The following is a 15357-nucleotide window of genomic DNA, read 5'->3' as shown; positions in this document are numbered from 1 at the left end:
TTATGTCTTTGGGTGTGCTGGTTTCAATGGAATGTTTGCCATAAACTCGTGTGTATTGAATGTTTGATCTCCAGGAGATGGCCATTTGGGAGATGGAGACTCACTGCAGGAAGTATGATGCTGGGGGAAGGTTTAAGGATAGCCAAACTTGGTTCACACTCTTGCTGTTGTTTTCTACATGCTGTGGCAGAGGTGATGTCCAGCCTCTGTTCTACCATCTTTTCCCTGCCATTGTAAAGCTTCTCCTGGAGGCTGTATGGCAAAATAAAAACTTTCCTCCCATCACCTGCTTTTGGCTGGGTGCTTAATCCCAACAACAAGAAGGTCAGTAACTACAACAAAGAATTGGTAACAGACCAGTGGGGTCATTGAACAAGAAACCTTGCTTTGGGCCTTTTGGAACTGCTTTGTGAGAGGCATGCAGAAGGATTTGAAACCTTGTACCTAAAAGACACATTTCACCACTGCAAGTAGTGTTTGTGGACCATTCTAGTTGAAGTTTAAAGGTCTAAATACAGAAAACATTATGGACTATGAGACTTGGATTACTTGTCTAGACCAGGCAGTTTGTGTGAGAAGCTAACTGTGTTCTGGCCATGTCTTGAGAACTTGTATTGGGTTGAGTTTAAAAGTAACGGACTGGTGAGAGAAGAAGAATATGGCATGAAAAGAAATGAAAGTTTCAGGTTGGAAATTGGGCTAGCTGTTTTGCATTGGGACAGCATGAAGAATGCTGAGTCTTGAAAGTAAGGAGCCTGAATGCTAAAGGAATTTCCTGCTCTTCAAAGTTAACTTTATTCCCCAGTGAATAAAATGGATTAACAAATTTAGTAGCCTACTTGGTTCAATGATAGTATAACAAATGCACAAAAGAAAGGATAATTGGATTAGCAACACGGTTTATTTTTGGAAATGGCCAGTGGGTGAAGTAAGGTAGGATTGTTAGAGTCGCTGCATGGAGACACAAGGAGCCATAAGGATGAATATTGGTTACAGTGAAGACCCAAGACTTTTTGAGATGCTGTTGCAATCATCCTCCCATTGCTAGGGTGAACTTCCAAACCAGACACAGTTATGGAGGAAGGGATTAACTGAAGCTAACAGAGAGAGGAGACATCCCATAATGGCAGAAGAAGCTGGCCCACTTTCACAGGTCCACACAGAAAGAACAAAGCAACCACTCCCTGCACAAGCAAGCCCACTTCAGGAACCCCAGGCCAATCTCAGGCACTCTGCATACCCTTAGTCTGGAATTCAGTAACAAACACCTCGTTACCTTAGTAACAAGACTTTACAGTGACAAACGCCTTAGGGACAGACCTAGAATCCACACACAGTGTCATCAAATTACAAGCTTGAATAAAACTCCTGACTCAACAGGGGAACATTCATTCAACTACCACAGATGCCAAGGGGAGCTGTTGGCTCAAGATGGAGTTTTACCTAGGCTCAATTCAGCTCAAAGGCTAAAACAGGAACCCCAGAAACTTCACTGTGAGTCTCAGGTGGACATGTAAGTAGACCATTTGCAATTTGCTCTGTTTTAGATTTTGCATTGGTTCAATTGTTCTTTACAATGCTATCATTTACAGTGTGAATATCTGTGCAATCATGTATTTTTGGTTTTACAGGGCTATAGTTAAGAGACCCTGGAGTATGAGGATGTTTGAACAAGTGCTGGGATGGACCACAACCTCATGGGGAATATCAGCAACCCCACTGAGGAGAGTCCCCTGCAGAATAGGGCAGGGAGAGGGGAAAAGATAGTATCAACACATGGTGTACCCATGCAAAACATGTTTTAATAATAAAAAAGAATAAAATTATATGTATATTTAAATTAATAAAAAACTATGGGGACTTTTAAAATTAGACTGAATGCATTGTATTTTACATCATGAATGGTCACCAGTTTATGGGAGCCAGGGGTAGAATGTGGTGGTTTTTATCAATTGTACCCCATAAATTCATGTGTTTTCAATGCTTGGTTCCCAGGCAATGACAATTTGGGTGAGGGAGACTTGCTGGAGAAGATATATTGTTGATGGTGGGCTTAGGGTTGTGTTAGCCACCTCCCCCTTGCCAGAACTCAGCTCACTCTCTTGCTGCTATTTTCCACCTGCTATGACAGAGGTGATGTCCAGCCTCTGTTCATGCCATGCTTTCCCCCACCATCATGAAGGTTCCCCTGGAGGTTGTAAGCCAAAATAAAAACCTTGCTTCTATCAGCTGCTTTTGGTCAGTGTTTTATCCAAGCAACAAGAAGGTAAGTACAACAGTGAGATTGCCTCATTTTTTTTTTTAATGTAAAGCTACTCCTTTGATTCTGTGTTTTTATACTGTATTGATACACAATTTTTTTGTACATTCAACACATTCAACTCTTTACAAAAGTTTGAAATGTTTCAAGTTCAAAAATGTTACAATTGCTATCATCTTGAACATTCCTGAATCTTTTGGGGTACATATGCATTTTTGTGTGTGTGTGTGTGTGTTTCTGGTTCTACCTGCGCTCTCTTCTGTTAACTAGTATTTTAGTATTGCTTGTTTTTTCTAGGTTCCTTATATGTGTGCTTTTCCTTTTCTTCAGCATGGAGGATTCTATCAAGTATTTTCTGTAGAGCTGGTTTTGTCTTCAAATACTCCTTTAACCTGCTTTTGTCATGGAATGTCTTTATTTCTCCATCTATTTGAATGGATAACTTTGCAGGATAAAGTAACCTTGGTTGACAGTTGTTATCTTTCAGAACTTGGAATATATCACCCCAAGCCCTTCTGGCTTTAAAAGTTTGTGTTGAATAATCTGCTGTAATCCTGATGGGCTTGCTTTTGTAGGTAACTTGATTTTTCTCTCTAACTGCTTTCAATATTTTTTCTTTGGTGTGTGTGTTTGGAAGTTTGATTATAATATGGCGAGGCCCTGCAGATCAGCAACCCTGCTGCTGGAACTGTTGCTGCTCAAGCTGCCCCTGCTGGGACTGTAGCCACTGCTGCTGAAGGTGTTGCTGCTGGACCCACCGCTGCTGCTGCCTCTGCTGCTGCTGTAGCTGCCACTGCTGGAGCCACCACTGCTGCTGAAGCTGCTGCTGCTGTGTCCACTGCCGCTGCTCCCCCTGAAGCTGCTGCTGCCGAGTCTGCCGCTGCAGCCACTCCTGGGTCTGCTGCTGCTGGGGCCACTGTTACCGGTGCTGGAGCCGCTGATGTTGCTGCCGAACTCTGCTCCTGCTTGGGTCCCCCTGTCGGCTCAAGTTGGCGTGGCTGGGTCCCAGGCCGCTGCTCTGTTCGCTGGAGCTGGGCTCAGGTGGTGGGGGAGGGGAGGGAGCCGCATCTGCTCTGGTTCTCTCGCTGCTCCACGTTCTTCTACCTCGCGGTCTGCTCCTCCGCTGCTTGCTGCCGCTCTCCCCTCACGTTTCCCGAGTTGCGGAGAGCGCGGTGTGAAGGAAAGCTCCCGCACCTGACTTTTCCTGCGGCTCGAGCCGAGTCTGGCGGCTTTCTGGTGCGCCGCGGCCACAGAGGTTGGCCGAGCTGCCAGGGCCGCTTTTCCTGCCTGTGCAGGCTCTGGATGCTCAGGAACTCTTCTACTTCTCTGCTGTCGCTTCAATTTCCTATACACCTCACTTTTTAGTAAAAGTGTGTATTTTGCTGAGTTTTTTTGGTCTTTTTCCCCCCTAGGCTGCTTTGGCGTGGTACCTACACCGCCATCTTAACCGGAAGTCCTCATGTTTTCTTTTTATGCCCCCAGAGCCAGTGTCAAGCCCAGGGGATTTCTCCCCAACCACATGGGGGTGCCTCATTATAATCACTGCAATTAAGAAAACGCTTTCAAGATAAAGAAAAGAAACAGGGTTTTTCTTCAGAAACTTATTGTTTCCAACTCCAAAAGCCAGAAATACAAGCTGAAGGTGGTCACAGGGTGGGTGGCTAGTGGCCTGCCATCTTCTCACTCCATCTTCACATGGAGCTTCCTTCTGGATGTTGTCTCTGTCCCACACTCTTCTTTCAAGGATACTAGTACTTGGGTTAGTGTCTATGCTAGCTGACTCAACTAAGCTAATACTCTCTTTAAAGACTTAGTATATATCACATTCTAAGGTTCTAGGGGTTAAGACCCCAAAATCTGAGGCCCCCTCATGGTTAGGGGAGGTGGGTGATAGGATGGATACAAGCCAGCCAGGAATGCTTTGAAAAATTCAGATACACATGAAGCAAAATTGATTGTGGTGTAGTACAATTAAAAAAAAAAATCAAAACTCCAGAATTAGAAAAGTCTAAATTAATCTAGAACTCCCCACCCGACTACAGCTGCATTGCTGGCTGGAACATCACAGACATGTGAAAGCCTCACACTCAATCTCAAGCTAAAATCTATTAAAAATGGCCTCAGGTGGGTGTGGTGTTGCATTCCTTTAATCCCAGCACTCGGGAGGCAGAGGTAGGAGGATTGCCATGAGTTCGAGGCCACCCTGAGACTACAGAGTGATTTCCAGGTCAGCATGAGCTAGAGTGAGACCCTTTTCGCAAAAGAAAAAAAACATGGCCTCAAGGTCTTGGTAATAATTCCTATGAAGAGATAGAATCCAAAAATAAATACATATATTTTTTAAATTTTTTTTAAAGAGAGATAGAATCCACTTTCATCCTTCCTGAATCTGGATCATCCTTGTGAATGTCGTTTACTAGTTCAAGAATGTCTCAAAGAGGGATGGACAGAGGGCTCAGCAGTTAAAGTGCTTGCCTCCAAAGTTTAACTACCTGGATTTGGACCCAGTTCAATTCTCCAGTACCCATGTAAACCTGGAGGTGCAAAGTGGAACATACATCTGGAGTTTGTTTGCAGTAGCTAAGGTCCCTGTTACACCTATTTTCCCTCCCTACCTCCCTCTCTCTCTCTCTCTCTCTCTCCGTCTCTCTCTCTCTCTCTCTCTCTCTCTCTCTCTCTCTCTCTCTCTCTCTCTCTCTCTCTCCCTCCTCTCTCCTTGCAAATAATACTTTTTGGAAAAGAATGTCTGGATGTTTTGAGCCTTAGACTCAGCAAGCCAGGGGGCTACCCTGCTTGCTCAGGTAAAATGCCTCAGCTATCAGACCTATCCCAGGCTAATCTGCTGGAGGAAGAAGCATCATGGGGAGCAGACACAAACCATCACAGCAAGACTCCCTGGACCACCTAGCCTCTAACAGCTGGATTGAGGCTACAGAGTATCCCCAATGAAGATGAATAGAAGAACTGTCCTGCTGAGCTCAGACTCTGTCAATAAATAAATAATAAATAGGAATAGAAAGAAAAAAAAAAAGAAAGACAATTTTATTATTACTGCTCTTCCCACTGCTCTGTAGTGTACTAAATAAAAGGCCTGTCTTTTCTTAAAACAGAAGAAAAGTTTGCATTAAAATCTTAAGTTGCCTGAAAATAATCATATTTTTATAGAAAAATAAATTAGAGTAGAGGAGTGATGTTTCAATTTTTTAGCCCAGCTATCATTTACAGATAACTCACTAAACTTAAGCAATGTGTAATATTGGTTTTAGAATTCCTAGATGAAAAGATTTCAAGATTTTTCTTTGCAATATTTTCTTTCATCAAACAATTTCTCCTCACTCATTGCCTCAATAAAGACCCCATGGCAGAAATGTGTTATCTGGCTGCTAACACAGCTCATCACCCAGTTTATATTGCTGCTATGCAAACAGCATGGTTTCTTCCTGCATCACAAATGAAATCTATGGTCTTATGAGGAAAGAGATGAACAGGAAGCTGTGGCAAGTCCTGACTTGATAAATTCACTTATTTCAGGTACTTTCACAATACTTTATGACGTAGGTAAGTAAAATACTTTACATGTTTGTTTGCTTGCTCATTATATTTCTAGTTCATTTTTGAACTATTTTACTAGTAATTTTCATACATGTATATTTTGACCATAATTCCCCCACGTTGCCTTCCCCTTACCCTCTCCCTTCCCCTTCCACTGAACTCCTTTCCATCTAGTCCCTCTTCCAGTTTGATCTTTGTTTTGTTTGCTTGCTTTGTTTGGTTTTGTCCTCCTCCATCATCCATGTTGGAATGTTGATGAGCCCAGTATTGTGCAGGTGTTATAGCCATAATAGCAGTCACCATGAGGTCAGGAATGAAACTGCCACATGATGTATGGAAGACAGCACTCCTCCCCACCAACCTCCTTTTCCAAAATGTTCTCTGAGCCTTGGACAGTGAGACATATATGTCTCACTTAGCACTTATGCTCACTTAAGCTCAGCAATTTGAGTCTTGAGTTCCCTCAGTAGTTACAGCCAACTACAAAAAGCAGCTTCTCTGAACAAAGGTAAGAGCAGCACTAATCTATGGGCATAAGACACATAAATATGTGTCTAAATATGTGTCTAAGTAGAGGGCAAGTTCATGATCACAACATTTCAATTTAGCCAAACAATAATAGTAGTTCTCCTCCTAGGATCTCTGACCTCTCCAGCTACAGACCTTTGACTAGGTTTTTAGTACCCAGTCATGAATTCTGTCCCATGGTGCAGGTCTAAATCCAATCAGAGAGCAGTTAGTTACCCCATAACAGTCTTGCCACCATTGCACCAGTGAGCACATTTTTACCTGGCAAGTTGGTTGTGTAACTTGCAAAATTCACCTCTGGAGAACATTGTTGATAACATTTCTTCTCTAACAGCCTTCCTGACCAACAATTGACTGGAAGGTATTCCATTCACTGGATAGCTTCCTATAATAACCCATGGCTTGTCCCAGAAGCATTACCCACCCACACAGTTTTTGTTCAAACTCATATAGGTTTCCATATGGCTTTTTCATATATCTTTAGGGTTTTTTTTTTAACTTCATTTTATGTGTGAGAAAATTGAATGACTTTTCTAAAATGACAGTGATAGTGTAGATAGTGTATTATAACACTCTGATAACAATGATTATCCTATGGTAGTTATGATTGGAATCAGAGCTATTTGCTAAGCCCCTGTAGTCACAATGAGACAATATATCTCTATGGTCAAAAGTTGTTCCTGAGGGAGTAAAAAATCTTTATAGATATTTCAGTGGTTTATATCCCTTCAAAAGGTAACAGAACATAGGCAGATATCTAGTATTTCTGTGGTATTGAATTTACTCAAAGCATAACTAATAAAAAATAGCAAAAAATTACTTAGGGGCTGAAGAAATGGCACTTGCTTACGTTAAAGGCACTTGCTTACAAAACTTGACAGCCCTGGTTCAGTTACCCAGTACCCATGCAAAGCCATATGCGCAAAGTGACACAGGCATCTGGAGTTCTCTTGTAATGTCTGGAGTTCATTAGCAGCAGCAAGAGACCCTGGTATGCCAATAACTATTCTCTCTCTTTCAATTAAGTGAATAAAGATACTTTTTTTGTTCATTTTATTTATTTATTTATTTATTTGAGAGCAACAGACATAGAGAGAAAGACAGATGGAGGGAGAGAGAGAGAATGGGCGCGCCAGGGCTTCCAGCCTCTGCAAACGAACTCCAGACACGTGTGCCCCCTTGTGCATGTGGCTAACGTGGGACCTGGGGAACCGAGCCTCGAACGGGGTCCTTAGGCTTCACAGGCAAGCGCTTAACCACTAAGCCATCTCTCCAGCCCATGATACTTTTTAAAACTTACTGAGAATAAAATGTTGATGAAGAAGAATATTTTTAAATGGTTATTGAGGGGGAGAGAAATAAAAAACTAAATAGACAATTTTAAAAACCTTATAAAATTGTTTTCCTTCTCTTCCTTTGATTTTTGTGAAAATCTCTAAGTGTGAGCTTTGGATACTGGCAGTTATTCTTACACAACTCATATTGCTGGTGAGATTTATTAGTAGCAAGTTGTGTTAATAACCTTAGCCACTTGAAGGCATTACAGTTCTTTAAAGAATTTTCACTTTTGACCAGATTAAGGAAAGCTGAGTATAAGACATGTAGTAGATAAATGAAGCAAGAAAATACAGTTTCATTCCTTGATTTCAACCACCTATATTCATAGTCTGATAATATTAAATAGGAAATACCAGAAATTAGCAATTGAGGATTTAAAATGCATGACATTCCTGGATTGGAAAAATCAATACTGTGAAAATGGCAATCTTATCAAAAGAATCAACACATTTAATGCAATCTCCATCAAAATTCCAAAGGCATTCTTCATGGAAATAGAAAAAACAATCCAAAAATTCATTTGGAATCACAAAAAACCTCAAATATCTAAAATAATACTGAGCAACAAGAATAAGGCTGGTGGTATCACCATACCTGATTTTAACCTATACTACAGAGCCATAGTAACAAAAACAGTGTGGTACTGGCACAAAGCAGACATGTAGATCAATGGAACAGAATAGAGAAACCAGATGTAAGTCTAGGTAGCTATAGCCACCTGATATTTCATAAAAATGCCAAAAATACTCATTGGAGAAAAGACAGCCTCTTCAGCAAATGGTGTTGGGGAAACTGGATATGTATCTGTAGAAGGATGAAAATAGATCCTTCTATCTCTCCATGCACAAGAATTAAGTCCAAATGGATTAAAGACCTTAACATCAGACCTGAAACTCTAAAACTGCTAGAGGAAAAAGTAGGGGAAACCCTCCAACATGTTGGTCTTGGCAAAGACTTTCTGACAACCCCAATTGCTCAGGCAATAAAACCACAGATTAATCACTGGGACCTCATGAAATTACAGATTTTGCACTACAAAGGACACTGTGAATAAAGCAAAGAGGCAACCTACAGAATGGGAAAAAAATCTTCGCCAGCTATATATCTGATAGAGGATTAATATCTAGGATATACAAAGAACTTAAAAAGTTAACTAATAAGGAATCAAACAAGCCAATCAAAAAATGGGCTATGGAGCTAAATAGAGAGTTCTCAAAGGAAGCAATACGGATGGCATATAAGCATCTAAAAAATGTTCTACATCACTAGACATCAGGGAAATGCATTGAGATTCCATCTCACTCCTGTCAGATTGGCTACCATCATGAAAACAAATAATCATAAATGTTGGCAGAGATGTGGAAAAAGAGGAACCCTTCTACACTGCTGGTGGGAATGCAATCTGGTCCAGCCATTGTGGAAAGCAGTGTGGAGGTTCCTACAACAGCTAAAGATTGATCTACCATATGACCCAGCTATAGCACTCCTAGGCATATATCCTAAGAACTCATCTCATTTCCTTAGAAATACATGCTCAACCATGTTTATTGCTGCTGGGAAATGGAACCAGCCTAGATGTCCCTCAACTGATGAGTGGATAATGAAGATGTGGCACATTTATACAATGGAGTTCTACTCAGCGGTAAAGAAAGATGAAGTTATGAAATTTGCAGAAAAATGGATGGATCTGGAAAGGATTATGCTAAGTGAGGTAACACAGGCCTAGAAAGCCAAGCGCCACATGTTCTCCCTCATATGTGGATCCTAGCTGCAGATGATTGCGCTTTTGCGTGAGAAGGAAAAATCTCAGTGGCAGAGGCCACTAAATTAAAAAGGAGATATAAAGGGAAAAGAAAGGAAGGGAGGAGGGTACTTAATAGGTTGGTATTGTATATATGTAAGTAGAATGATTGAGATGGGGAGGGGATATGATGGAGAATGGAATTTCAAAGGGGAAAGTGTGTGTGGGGGGGTATTACCATGGGATAATTTTTATAATCATGGAAAATGTTAATAAAAACTTTGAGGAAAAAAATGCATGTCATTCTGAATTGTGTTATGAACTCTCCCAGCATCACACCCCATCTTGGGCAGTGTCTCACTCACCCCTTGTCCAGCAGATCCAGCAGGATATATCACTTTGGCTACTCTTCCCAACATCAGAATTATTGCCAGGGTATCATGGTTCCTGTACATAAAGGATTGTGATGTTAGTTGCTTTAGACATCTGTCTATTGGAGGTATTGGGACTTGTCCCCTCCTAAGAGGAAACTACTGTCTTTTCCAGATATTCAACTGATGAGAAAGAAGTATAAGAAGAATGATTCTGCATAACGTGCTAACAAAGCTGAGAATGCTTTCTTAGGTTCTAGATTTCTCAATTTCATGTCATATATTATCAAAGATAATTTGCCATCTATCTTTAATATCTTTCTTTATGATTATTCTCCCAGATAATCCTATGTTTCATTTCAATGCAAGCATTAAAAATATCACTGATTTAAAGCTCTCAGAAAAGGCAAGTGTGTCTGGAGTTCTGCTGCACCCCCTATGTTTCTGTCTCTCTCTGTTTGCATATAAAAACATTTTTTTAGAAAAGGCAAGTGGACTCACATCGAGCCAAACACGGTGTTAACCAATGCTCACATTTTTTGTTCAACCTTAGTAAAGGTAATCTTGGAAGCTTTCGCTCTGTTTTAAAGTCCCTGGTCAGTCTTGGAGGCAATAGAGTTCTAGAAGAGTTGAAGATGTGCCTGAGAGAGACAGGAACCAATACTGGATGCAAAGCACAGTCAAAAACCAACCTATCGCTGAGATGCAACCCTGAGGAACAGGTGGCCCCAGGGTCCCAATGGAATCCAGGGGTCTCAGACCATCTTATTGCAGACTAGGGCTCCAGAGGTTTGGCTGGATGGCAGGGTACTTCACACTTGCCACAAATGAATCTGCCAGTGAACTCACCCAGTATCAAGTTTTCACTGATTTTAATCTGGACATTCAAATATTTCACACTTTAAACAATTAGAGTGGCATTTCCATCAAATGATTCAAAACTCCTAATTACCTGTGAAATTTTAAGGCAGCCTGGGTCTTGGAAGACTTTCCCAGGCATGATCCTACTTATGTTATGCTTGGGAGGAAGCAATAGAGAGAAAGGCATCCACAGCTGTGGATTCCAGTAAACTCCCACCCCCAGGAAATCTGTGTTCCAGAATTATCAAATAAAACTCTCATCACGTGTGAATCAAATGGTTTTCTCAGTTAGTGAAATAAGAGTTAGGTTCTTTCTCAGATGTTAACAGGAAGAATAATGTTTTTCATACAGAAAAATTTACTTTCACATTCACATTTCCTTTTTGAGGCATTTCAAATCCAAGACAGAAAAAAGTTAATGTGGTATTTGGTGGACAGACTTATCCTCCCTCACCATTTCATTGAGGAGTTGCCATTTGAAGACTCCAAAGTTTTTTGGAGGATTTGTACTCCTCCTACCCTGTCTGGGCCTTGGCTTTGTTTCCTTAGGTATGGGGTCATGAATTATGTATACAGGTACATGTCCTCGTGGCAATGCCAATCCACAAAGGCTCAACTCTCCAGAAGGTGCCCAGCTTGAACACTTGGAACACTTCACATACTTTCCTTTTGTCTTAGCCATGATTTGAAAATTTTATTTTCCTTTTGTTGTTGTTATTATTATTGTTATTGTTTTGGTTTGGCTTGGCTTTTTGAGGTGGGATTTTGCTCTAGCTCAGGTTGACCTGGAATTCACTATGTAGTCTCAGGCTGGCATCAAACTCACAGAGATCCTCCTACCTCTGCCTCCTGAGTCCTGGCACTAAAGGCATGTGCCACCATGTTTGGCTATTTTCCTTTTTATTCGGCATATGTTGGCTATGGCAGATAAAAACTTGTAATATGGTTAGGAAAGTGACTCAATGTATAAAGTTTACCCTGTACAATCCCGAGCACCTGAGCTTAGATCCTCAGCACCCACATAAAAGTTGCACCATGGTAGCTAGGCTTATAATCCTAGCAGTGGGGATGTGGAGACAGGATGGTTCCCCAGCAATTACTGGCCAGCTAGTCTAGTTGAACAGGTGAGTTCCAGATTCAGTGAGAGACCCTGTCTCAAGAAAATAATAATAATAATAAGGTAGAGGTTGAAGAAAATACCCCAACATCAACCTCTGAACTTCACACACATGTGCACACACATTCATGTGCATATGCACCAGCATAAACAAATATATACAAAAAGTTAAAAAACACTGGAAGGCTTTGAGGGTAACTAACCAATACTACTATTAGCAACTAAGTTCAGAAGCATGGTTTGGGATCATTTATATCACCAGGCACAAAACAGTGGGATGGTGGCCAGGATACAGAGCTGGGGACTAAGTAGTGAGTGACAAGTGCAGACTCTGACTGCAGCTAAAGCTGGACCAGCCAACCCAGTTCCTTGTTCCCTACAGAGTCCACGTCCCCAGTGTGCTGATGGCCTTCCTCTGGCATGGTCTGCTTCCCAAGACTTTCTTTCAATTTTTATTTTTATTTATTTATTTGTTTGAGAGAAAAAAGAGAGGGAGAGAGAAAGAGAGAGAATGGGGACGCAAGGGCCTCTAGCCATTGCAAACGAACTCCAGACATGTGTGTCCCTTGTGCATCTGACTAATGTGAGTCCTGGGGAATCGAACCTGGGTCCTTTGATTTTGCAAGCAAATGCCTTAACCACTAAGCCATCCCTCCAGCCCTGCTTCCCAAGATTTTATCTACATTTACAATTTATCCTGTTTTCCCACTTAACTCTAGTGCCTTCTGAAGTAAGATCATGAGGTTTCATGAAATTCAAGGACTGAGCCTGTGCCTCTCACTGGACAAAATATATAATATAGGCATATACATATTATACATACACATAGTATATTAGATGTATAACCATGGTTGCAATATCAGTACTATACAAGATGACAGAAAATATTCTATGTTCTATTTCCAGGATATGGGATTATATTCTTTTTGGTTTTTGTTTGTGTTTCTGGTGATCTGCTTATATTAGCCTATCTTAGCCTCCTAAGTGCTGGAATTAAAGACATGTACCACCACACCTGACTCAGGATTATATTCTTATGCTAATAAAATCCTGAGACTGTCAACAGAGAGAGTCTGCCAACATTCCCATCCCCACTTAATTACTGTCCAGTGTCTATGAGGTTTATTCTGAGCTATGGTAGTATAGCAGTCTACTGAATTTCATAGTATGTCCATTTTTATTGCAAGCATGAAAAAAACTATAGTTTATTCTTGAAATTGAACAATGACCATTTTCAACTGATCTGTGCTTTCAGATGTCTGGACAAAAGAGAAATGTTAAACTGAATAATTAAAGATAAATTTCAGATAAATGTTCAATGTTGTAGGCACTGGATTTCTATATATTCTTCTTCATAATTTTACATATTCTTTCCTTTTGTTTTTATCCACAGAAATCTTGGAAAATGCTATTTTCTGCTTGGTCAAAAGATGCCAAATCAAGAGGTGTTCTGTCCCCATTAACTTCCCCCATTTGGGAAAGATATCATGATCGCAGATTTCAAAAGCCATGTGAATGAACAACATTGAAGCTTTCATGGTGGAAACTTTCTAACAACAAGCCTCTGCCATCAGACTCTACCTGTCTTTTTCCAGAAAGTTTCCTTAAGTAAAGCTTATACCCTTCCTAACATCCAAGAGGGTGGGTCACATTCTAATTGTGTCATAGGTCGAACTTAAGATAGAGAAGCTTTAGAAATTTAATGTGGCTTCTGGCTGGAAATACATCTTAAAAGGTAGATGAAATGCATCATAATGAGACATTTGGAAGGAGATATGTTTTATTTTTCTTCAGGATGAAGGCACAATGTGATGAAATGTATTGGTATCAGTATTATAATGGTTTCTGCTGTTTGGTTTACTTCCAGTTGCTGTTCTGTGTTAGTCACACTTTTGTTGCTGTGACAAAATACCTACCACAGTGACACTTGGTGATGGATTCCTTTTGGCTCTTGGCTTCCAAGATTTCAGTCTACTGTGGTAAAAAAGGTGCAGCACAGCAGAGTGACTTGCATCGTGGTGGCCAGGAAGCTAGATGATGTCTCTCATGGACAGAGTAGATCTTCCCCCTGAGCTAGTCCTCTCTGGAAGCCACCTCAACAACTCACCTAATCTCCTAAACACTGTTCAATCCAATCTGAAATCTCGTATTCAGAAATTGGTATATATCACTTCTCAACCTTTTGGCTAAGATCATGTAGTATCTGTTCTTATCAGAAATTGGTATACGAATGTCTGAAAGTTTTTAGAATAGATCACCTAGTCACATATAAAACTGCAATTTGGAACATAGTTGGCTGAAAGAATAAGGATGGCAACTTTAATCCAAAAAATATATTGAAATCGGAAAGATGATTCAGTGAGTAACAGTACTTGCAGCACAAGGACCTGAGTTCAACCCACAGCACCCACATAAAAATCTAGACTGGCCTCACATGCATCTAATGCTAACACTGAGAGTGGCAGAGACAGGAGGATCACTGGGGTCCACTGGTCAGCCAGTCTCCTTAAAAAAAAAAATGCATGAGATTCAGCTTCAGTTGGTCTATTTCAAGGAAATAAGGTAGAAGAGCCATAGGAAAGGACTCCTGGCATCCTGTTGTGGCTTCCCCAGACATAAGCATGGTGTTGTAGTCAGGTTCACATTGCTGGCAGAAATCACCTGACTGAAAGCAGCTTGTGGGAAGAAAGGGTTTATTTGAACTTACAGACTCAAGGAGAAGCTCCATAATGGCAGGGGAAAAGTATGGCATTAGCAGAGGGTGGACATCACCCCTCTGGCCAACATAAAGTAGCCAACAGCAACAGGAGACTGTGCCAAACACTGGCAAGGGGAAATTGGCTGTAGCACCCATAAACCCACCCCCAACAATACACTGCCTCCAGGAAACATTACTTCCCAAATCCCCATTAGCTGGGAACCTAGCACTCAGAATACCTAAATTTATGGGGGACAACTTAATCAAACCACTACATTCTGCCCCTGGCCCCCATTAAATTGGGAACCATACATGATATAAAATACAATGCATTCAGTCCAAATTTAGAAGTCCCCATAATTTTTTATAATCCCAATGATGTTCAAACATCCCCATGGTCCAAAATCTTTTAGCTGAGCCATAACACCAAAAAATCACCCCCAAACCCATAATGGCATAGAATAAACATTCACACTGCAAAAGATGGCATTGGGCATACCAAAGAAATATACAACCAATATAAGGTTTAAACAGGGCAAACAGCAAACTCTGTAGCTCCAAATCCAACAACTCTAGTCAATGACAAGTCTCCAAGTCCAGTAATTCTAACCAGCAACAAGTCTTTGGAGTTCCAATTCTGTCCCCCCAGCCAGGCTATTCACAGTCCTGGAAAACTTCATCCAGGGCCAGAAGCTGTCCTTAGCAGCCATCTCATGGTCCTGGCATCGCCACTGGCTGACCACTGCAACCCACAGTTCATCCTCATGGCCCCATGGGGTCTCCATGCAAGCAACCAGCAAACCTGCTTCACACTGCCCATGGCCATTTCCAGAACACAAGACCATATTGTGAATTCAATGACCCTCTCTTTCCTGAATTTCTTCTACTCCA

The 15357-nt window shown here is 41.1% G+C and overlaps 1 pseudogene; it reads left to right on the top strand.

Annotated features, from left to right (window-relative positions):
* Positions 1-13934: 13934 nt before the first annotated feature.
* On the top strand, positions 13935-14031 carry LOC123458901 (annotated as a pseudogene).
* Positions 14032-15357: the final 1326 nt, after the last annotated feature.

Source organism: Jaculus jaculus, chromosome 2, assembly GCF_020740685.1.
Source record: "Jaculus jaculus isolate mJacJac1 chromosome 2, mJacJac1.mat.Y.cur, whole genome shotgun sequence".
Classification (NCBI taxonomy): domain Eukaryota; kingdom Metazoa; phylum Chordata; class Mammalia; order Rodentia; family Dipodidae; genus Jaculus; species Jaculus jaculus.
The sequence above is the reverse complement of the archived record's forward strand: the minus strand, read 5'-3'. Positions and strand labels throughout refer to the sequence as shown.